We start from the raw sequence: 8,557 nt of genomic DNA on the forward strand, positions 1-8,557 counted from the left end.
ACAACACTTAAGCAAATAAATCATGACAAAATGTGGTTTGACAAAAACTTTTCAGTGTTTTCATCCTTGCCTTGAATTGGATTTTAGTGCTATTTTCAAAAGTGCTCTAAAAGTCTTATAGTAGCTTCCACCTCTATACTTCTTCTCCTTGATCCAAAACTTTTACCAATGATCATGACATGTGTATAGGAGATAAAAATAATTTCTTGCAAAAATAATTTGGCCAAAAAGTATTTTCTAAATTAGGTTTTCCAAAACCCCCTAAATTGAGGCTTGCACTACAAGTACTTAATTTAGGGAATGGAAAATATTTCCAAAATCATATTTGACTCCTATTAGATATAGGACTCCCATAAACCACAAAGAATATTATTTTAAAAAATTATTTTGTTATTTTATTTAAAGGCTTTTTCTTAAGGCCAGAAATGGTGTTTAATAGGTTAAAATTATTTTAGTGTTTCAAAAATATTTAAGAAAAATTAGGAAAGCTCATTGGATATATATTGTCCATATATAAGAGTTTCAACACATGGTCGTGTTCAAAATATTGGACAAAACCCTCCAAAACCATTTCTGCTCATTTCAAGTATTTGAAATATTTCTACAAGAAATATTTTCAAATAAATCCAGGAATATTCTAGAAAGTCACATATGCATAATGTGATGATCTTGCAACGTTTCATTCCAATCAAAATAGTTTTGGTTCACAAACGTGCCCCAAAACCCTTCTTGTATAGATCCAAATTCTAGCAACTCTACATTACCAACTGTCTCCTTTTGATCTATATTTTTGTGGACATGCTCCAATCTCCAAATGATGACACTACACTAAGAGGTACATCAAGGAGAATAGTTTTGCATGACTAAATCTTGGAAAGCCCATTCCTGTTGATTTCTAGGGTTTGCCAAAGTTACATTGGAAACTTTCTTCAAATAAGCTCAAAATTGGTGGACAACCTCAATTATATATGCCATTTGATCATGTTAATTTTCATTTCAAATGGAATCCATTTTCTTGCCCAAAACAACATCAAACACCTTCTGGCACTTTGCCAAAACTACCGTTTGGACCACTTGCACTATTCCCATTTACCTCAAATTTTTACCACAACTGACCCTGATAAGCTTCTACCTCTAGTAAAATTTGCAAGGCCATGGACCAATAATTGGTGGGTGAAAACCCCATTCTCTGGACAGCCACTGTTCCTCTGCCCTCTCATCCCCTCCTCACACCAGAGCACCTCCAGAGCATCCAATGCTTCCCCCCCCCCTTTCTTTACTACTCCCTAGAGCTCCTAGACACAAGAGCACACGCCCAGGGCACATAGTTTATACCATGGCATGTAGAGCTCGCGCTCTAGAGCACACTACAGTGCTCCCCCGCACTGTAGCTCACCCATTCCAAGGGTGTGTGATAACCCACAAGTATAGGGGATCGCAACTGTTTTCGAGGGTAGAGTATTCAACCCAAATTTGTAGATTCGACACAAGGGGATCCAAAGAATATTTGAAGGTATTAGCAACTGAGTTGTCAATTCAACCACACCTGGAGATTAATTATCTATAGCAAGACAATGAGTAGCACAGTAATATGATAGTTTTGATTGTAGTAGCAGCAGCAATAGTAACGGTAACAGTGATGGGAGTAATTTTGTAGCAAGTGTAACAGTGATGATAGCAGTAGTAACTTAGCAAGAACAATATAAGATAAATTCGTAGGCATTGGATCGGTAATTTGTTGGATGATATTCATCATGAGACAGTCATAACCTTGGGCGATACGGCACTAGCTCCAGTTCATCGATATAATGTAGGCATGTATTCCGTAAATACTCATACATGCTTTATTAAAAGAACTTGCATGACATCTTTTGTCCTACCCACCCGTGGCAGGGAGGTCCATATTGGAAACTAAGGGATATTAAGGCCTCCTTTTAATAGAGAACCGGAACAAAGAATTAACACACGATGCATACATGAACTCCTCAAACTACGGTCATCATCGGGAGTGGTCCCGATTATTGTCACTCCGGGGTTGCCGGATCATAACACGTAGTAGGTGACTATAACTTGCAAGATCGGATCTAGAACATGAATATAATGATGATAACATAAACGGTTCAGATCTGAAATCATGGCACCCAGGCCCAAAGTGACAAGCATTAAGCATGACAAAGTCATAGCAACATCAATCTAAGAACATAGTGGATACTAGGGATCAAGACCTAACAAAACTAACTCGATTACATGATGAATCTCATCCAACTCCTCACCGACCAGCAAGCCTACGAAGGAATTACTCACTCCTGGTGGGGAACATCATGGAATTAGCGATGAAAATAGGTTGGTGATGACGAAGATCGAAGATCCCCCTCTCCGGAGCCCCAAACAGACTCCAAATTTGGCCTCCCGGTGAAGAACAGGAGGTGGTGGCGGCTCCGTCTCGCGAAACGCAATAATTCTTTCTCCCTGATTTTTTCTGAAAGAAAATAGGATTTTATAGTATTCGGGGGATCGTCGGCGGGGCCACCACGTGGGTACAACCCACCTGGGCGCGCCAGGAGAGGGGGGCATGCCCTGGTGGGTTGTGCCCACCCTGGAGCCCCTCTCTGTTGGGTCTTGGCTCCATAAATTCTTATATTTGATATACAAAATCCTCGCAAAGTTTCGTTCCATTCCGAGAACTTTCATTTCTGCACAAAAACAACACCATGGTAGTTCTGTTGAAAACAGCGTCAGTCTGGGGTTAGTTTCATTCAAATCATGCAAATTAGCGTCCAAAACAAGAGCAAAAGCGTGAGAAAAAGTAGATACGTTGGAGACGTATCAACTACGACAACCTTGGGCGTCGGGAAGATGTCTCCTGAGGTTGCCTCGACGTCCAGGACACGCCTCGCTGTCGGGCCCTTCCTCCCTCGCTCCTCCATGGAGCTCACCCGAGTGCGTTGTAGTCCGCGTCCACGGTGCACCGCGGCCCCTCTATTTAGAGGCCCTCTTGAGCTCTCCTCTGGACTCCTCTTGCTCTCCTCTCTCACGTGCACCTCCTAGACAATCTCTCTCTCCTCCTCGTGCCCTCTTCTTCCTCCAACGGCCGCCATTGCTGACTCGGCTCTCGCTTAAATACGAGCTACCCCGATCCCCCCTTTTCCCACTAGCCACTTCGGTGCCTTCAAACATCCACCACGGAGCCCCCCCTCCGTCCCCACCATTCTTTCCGCAGGGCGCCGTGAGTGTGAATCCATGGATGGCCGGCGGCCTCCCCCACGGCGTCCAAACCGTCGCCACTACACACCCCTCCAGCCTGCTTCCAGCACCTGGACGGATGTGGTGATGCCTCCTGAGCTCGCCAGTGTGCATAACTCCGCTGGAGGTGGCCGGAATTGCCAGCACGGTCGGCGGCCGGCCCCTGCTCCGACGGTGTTTGCCCCGCCTCCCCCTGCTTACTCCTACGGGTGTGGCTTGGCTCTGCAGCTCTGCTCCCATCGCCGGCCTTCGCAGGCAGGAGGTGTGGCGCCGGCGGCGAGCGAGGCCGAGCCTCCCCTGCCCTCCCATCATGGGAGAGAAGATGACCGGCGCGGCGGGGAAAACCTGCAGGCGGGCCCCGCTCGTCAGCGAGTCAGCGCCGGGGGCTCCGCGGCTTAAGTGGAAACGCCCCAGCGTTTTTTGCATCCCTTTGGCCAAAACGCCCAACCAGAGTGTGCCTTCGTCATCATCGCCCATTGCCCGCGTGGCCGAGCCACTGGGTCGGCCCAGTGCGCTGCGGCACTATGATGCGCTAAGTGCGTAGTATGGTATAGCCTCTTCCTTTTCTTTTTCTTTTTGAAGTAAAATTCAAAAACCCATAAAAAATTCATTTGAACTCCAAATTTGTTGATTCAAATTCCTAGCGACTCTATAAATCATGATCTACCTCATGGTGCTATTAGCACATTTTTTCAGAAACATTTCCTTCACAAATATTTATGAAATCCCATTTTTTCCATTTATGTGATGAACTTTAGAAAATTACAAAGAGCCTATTTTTGATCCAAATGTCATGATTCAAATTCCTATATACTTATAAGTTCAAAACTTAGTTTTTCAATATTTTTCCCAGTACTTTCTATGCCACATGAAATATTGGCCCATTTCTCCATATATTGCCAACTTTGCAAATTCATAGAGAAATCATTTAAACTCCAAATATAGTGATACCAACTCCTAGATGCTTCTAAAACCATTCCTTGTTAAATGGGTGCCTCTCCTAATTTTTCAAAATAATGTTTCTGTGCACTTGTTGCAAATCCATAAATCCTTTGAATCCAACATATTGAAATGCTCATAAGTATCCATTGATCGACTTCCAATAAAACCACTTTGGTCATTTTTCATATGACCAAAGGTATCCTAGAAAAGTCCACCTCACATTTTTAGAGTACTTTTATTTTTGCCTTGTTGTGTTGCTTATTGTGATTGTTTCCGATGTTAGATGACGAAGTAGACGGAATACTCGGAGATGGATTAGAAGGATTGAAGACCTTACGGAGCCAGGCAAGGAGGCCTTTGACCATGACTATGAAACCCCTTTTTATGCATGTCATATACCTCTTTATTATTGTTGCATCAGAATCATGATGATGGTGGTAACTACTTTGGTGGGTTGCCTCCGTTACTTCCTCGTTGATACTTGTATTGTGCATGACCCTACCTTCTTATGAGGGTTATGCAGGTGGGAGTAGATAGGATGCTAAAGTAGTTGCTACGCAAAAAGGAACGGGTGTATGCATGGTGATGGAGACAAAAGCATTTCCAAGGACTTTTCGAAAACCCCATCGGGTGCCACTAATGCCCGAGGGAGATGATGAGCTAAGTAACCACTTGATAAAGAAGTGGTGTACCGAGGCAAGTGAGTGTGTTGTTTTCGAAAACGGATTCGTTTAAGCTGCGACCGTTACTCCAACCTTACATGCGCAACCACTCTACCCTTATATGGGAAAGGGCATTATTAATTACCTAGTTCGTGCTAACATGGATGCCCGCATTACTAGTGACGGGTGTGGCGTGGTCACTCTCGGGACAGGGTCGTGCCAGGTAGGGCGGCCACGACTGTTTTTACAGGGCACCGGACACACCGTTGGTACCCCTTGCTTGTGTTGTGTGATATGGGAGCGTGGATCAACAAAATTTATTATGAGACAGTGTTTGGCACGAGGGCTGTTACCAATCGAGTGGACTCTATGTTGGTCACGGCTAGGGAAAGATAGTGATCGGGTGCTTACCCCGAGTACTTGAGGTACCGCGGGTCGTGGATGACACAGAAGTTCCCCGGATCTTGTGGGTAAAGTGTGCAACCTCTGCAGAGTAAAACTATTCGAATAGCCGTGTCCATGGTCAAGGACAGTTGGGTAACCGCCCTTGGGCTACATCCACATGTTTACGAAACCTGGTGTGTGTGTGTGTGGAAAGAACTACTTGGGTCGAGTAAAAACACTTGACATGAAGATTAAGTTGGGTGGTTTCCAACTCGATTTTATGTTGATATCTGTAACCTGTCCTCATGGTTACTTGAATTCTTATGATGCATGCTTTACAAGTTGTTGAACATGTCATAGCACTCAAAACTAGCTTTCTGCAAAGATGCCAATTTAGCAGTAGAGCTCTGCATAATTATTCTGTTATCACACTTGGGTTGCTTGCGAGTACATTCAAAGTACTCATTGGCTTGCCACTGGTTATTTTATTGGCTAGGCATGAAAGAACAGGATATGATGAGGAATACTTCGGTGACGAACATGCGAGCTAGGACGCTTCCCAGTCAGAATGCCTGCAGGGTTAAGGCAGATGGCATGGCTCCAAGATGTCAATGAAGATTTCCGCTGCGATGATATACTCAAGACTTGACCATAATGGTCCTACTTGTGTAATATGGTATGTATGGATGTAAGACTCTTGTTATTCAGCTTCTATGTGTTCAGAGAGCATTGATCTCTGGGATCATTGTACACGTGCATTCGGTGATCACGACTTATGAGTCGGGGTCCCCACACTTGGCAATCGATAACTAGACCGATAATCATTATTGCAATTTTATTTGAGGGAGAGGCATGAGCTAACATACTTTCTCTACTTGGATCATATGCACTTATGATTGGAACCCTAGCTAGCATCCGTAACAACTAAAGATCATTAAGGTAAAACCCAACCATATCCTTAAGTATCAATTCCTCTTTACTCTCATACGCAACAACCCCCTTACTCGGGTATGTGTGTCAGTCACTCATGCCACCCACTATCAGAGAATCATGAACATATTGAAACACCCTACAGCGGGGATCTCTCACGTTTGCGCGACACAAAGGGCACCGTAGGACAACACCAAAATAAAATATACAACTCAAACCATGATCATATATTAACCCATAGGATAAAACAGATCTACTCAAACATCTTGGATAACCACATGTCATTAGATAACAATTGATACATCTCCATTGCATGTATAATTTTTTATTTTTCAATGCTATTATATTATCTACTTTCGATGTTTTATATGCATTAATATGCTATTTTATATCATTTTTGGGACTAACCTATTAACCTAGTGCCCAGCGCCAGTTTCTATTTTTCCTTGTTTTTGACTTCTACAGAAAATGAATAGCAAACATAGTCCAAACGGAATAAAACTTTATGGTGGTTTTTCTTGTACCAGAAGAAACCTAGGCAGCTTCAGGAGGAGGCCAGAAGACCCACGAGGAGGCCACAAGCCCTAGGGGCACGCCCCAGCGGGGGTGCCTAGGGGCACGCCCCAGCAGGGGTGCCCCTAGGCTTGTGGGCCCCTCGGGGGTGTCCTAACCCTAACTCCAGCACTGTAAATTCTCAAATATTCCCCCTACACCAGAGGGGGTGCAAAAATACTTCTCCACCGCCATAATCTTATGTTCTTGTGATATCCCATCTTGAGCCTTTTCCAGTACTCCGTCGGAGGGGGATTCGATCACGGAGGGCATCTACATCAACGTAGTTGCCCTTTCGATGATGTGTGAGTAGTTTACCACAGACCTACGGGTCCATAGCTGGTAGCCAGATGGCTTCTTCTCTCTCTTTGATCTTCAATACAATGTTCTCCTCGATGTTCTTGGAGATCTATTCGGTGTAATCTTCTTTTGTGGTGTGTTTGTTGAGTTCGGATGAATTGTGGATTTATGATCAGATTATCTATGAATATTATTTGAGTCTTCTCTGAAATCTTTTATGCATGATTAAGATAGCTTTGTACTTCTCTCCGATCTATCGATTTGGTTTGGCCAACTAGATTGGTTTTTCTTGTAATGGGAGAGGTGCTTTATGATGGGTTCAATCTTGCGGTGTCCTCACCCAGTGATAGAAAGGGTGGCGAGGCACGTATTGTATTGCTGCCAGTAAGGATAACAAGATGGGGTTTATGTCATATTGCTTGAGTTTTTCCCTCTACATCATGTCATCTCGCTTAAAGTGTTGCTCTGCTCTTATGAACTTAATACACTACATGTAGACATGAGTCGGTCGATATGTGGAGTAATAGTGGTAGATGCAGAATCGTTTCGGTCTACTTGTCACGGACATAATGCCTATATTCATGATCATTGCCTTAGATGTCGTCATAACTTTGCACTTTTCTATTAATTGCTCAACAGTAATTTGTTTACCCACCGTATGCTTTCTTCGAGAGAGAAGCCTCTAGTGCCCCGGGGTCTATTCCTTATCATATATTTTCAGATCTATAAAACCAAAAACCTGAAAATACCTTACTCTAATTTATTTGTGTTTACTTTATTTTGCCTTTTACTTATATTTTAAATATACCTCTATTAGATCTCACTCTTGCTAGTGACCATGAAGGGATTGACAACCCCTTTTTTGCGTTGTGTGCAAGTGTTTGTTAGTTTATGCAGGTGCATCAATTGGGGACTTGCTTGTGCCTCCTAATGGATTGATACCTTGGTCTTAACTGAGGGAAATACTTATCTCTACCTTGCTGCATCACCATTTCCTCTTCAAGGGAAAATTCAACGCAAGCTCAAGAAGTAGCAGGAAGAATTTCCGGCGCTGTTGCCGGGGAGGTTCTACATCAAGCCTACCAAATATCTATCATAAACTCTCATCCCTTGCACTTACATTATTTGCCGTTTTCCTCTCGTTTTCATCTCCCCCACTTCTAAAACTTTTTTAGAAAAACACAAAAATATTTGCATTTTTCCTTTTGCTCACTTTAGATCTTTCACCATGAGTGATATTGGTATGGCAGAAATCGATGGTGGAAGGACTCCTAAAACTGGACGTCCTACTAATTTCGATGCTAAAACTTTTGTTTTGGGACAAGGAAATTTTATAGGGAAAAGCGTCATCCAAGAATTCTTTAATTGTGTTGGAAATTTGAATTGTGATGACGTTCCTATAATCAAGAGGACCAAAACTTATGGAAAAGCTATTTCCGCGCTTGTTCTTAAACTTGGGAGAAAATTTATTCGCACCCATCCTACTTTGCAAAGATTGTTTTATGAATTGCATGTTACAAAGGATTCGAGAGCTAAAAAGATCG

This window comes from Triticum aestivum, chromosome 3B (genome assembly GCF_018294505.1).
Source record: "Triticum aestivum cultivar Chinese Spring chromosome 3B, IWGSC CS RefSeq v2.1, whole genome shotgun sequence".
Classification (NCBI taxonomy): domain Eukaryota; kingdom Viridiplantae; phylum Streptophyta; class Magnoliopsida; order Poales; family Poaceae; genus Triticum; species Triticum aestivum.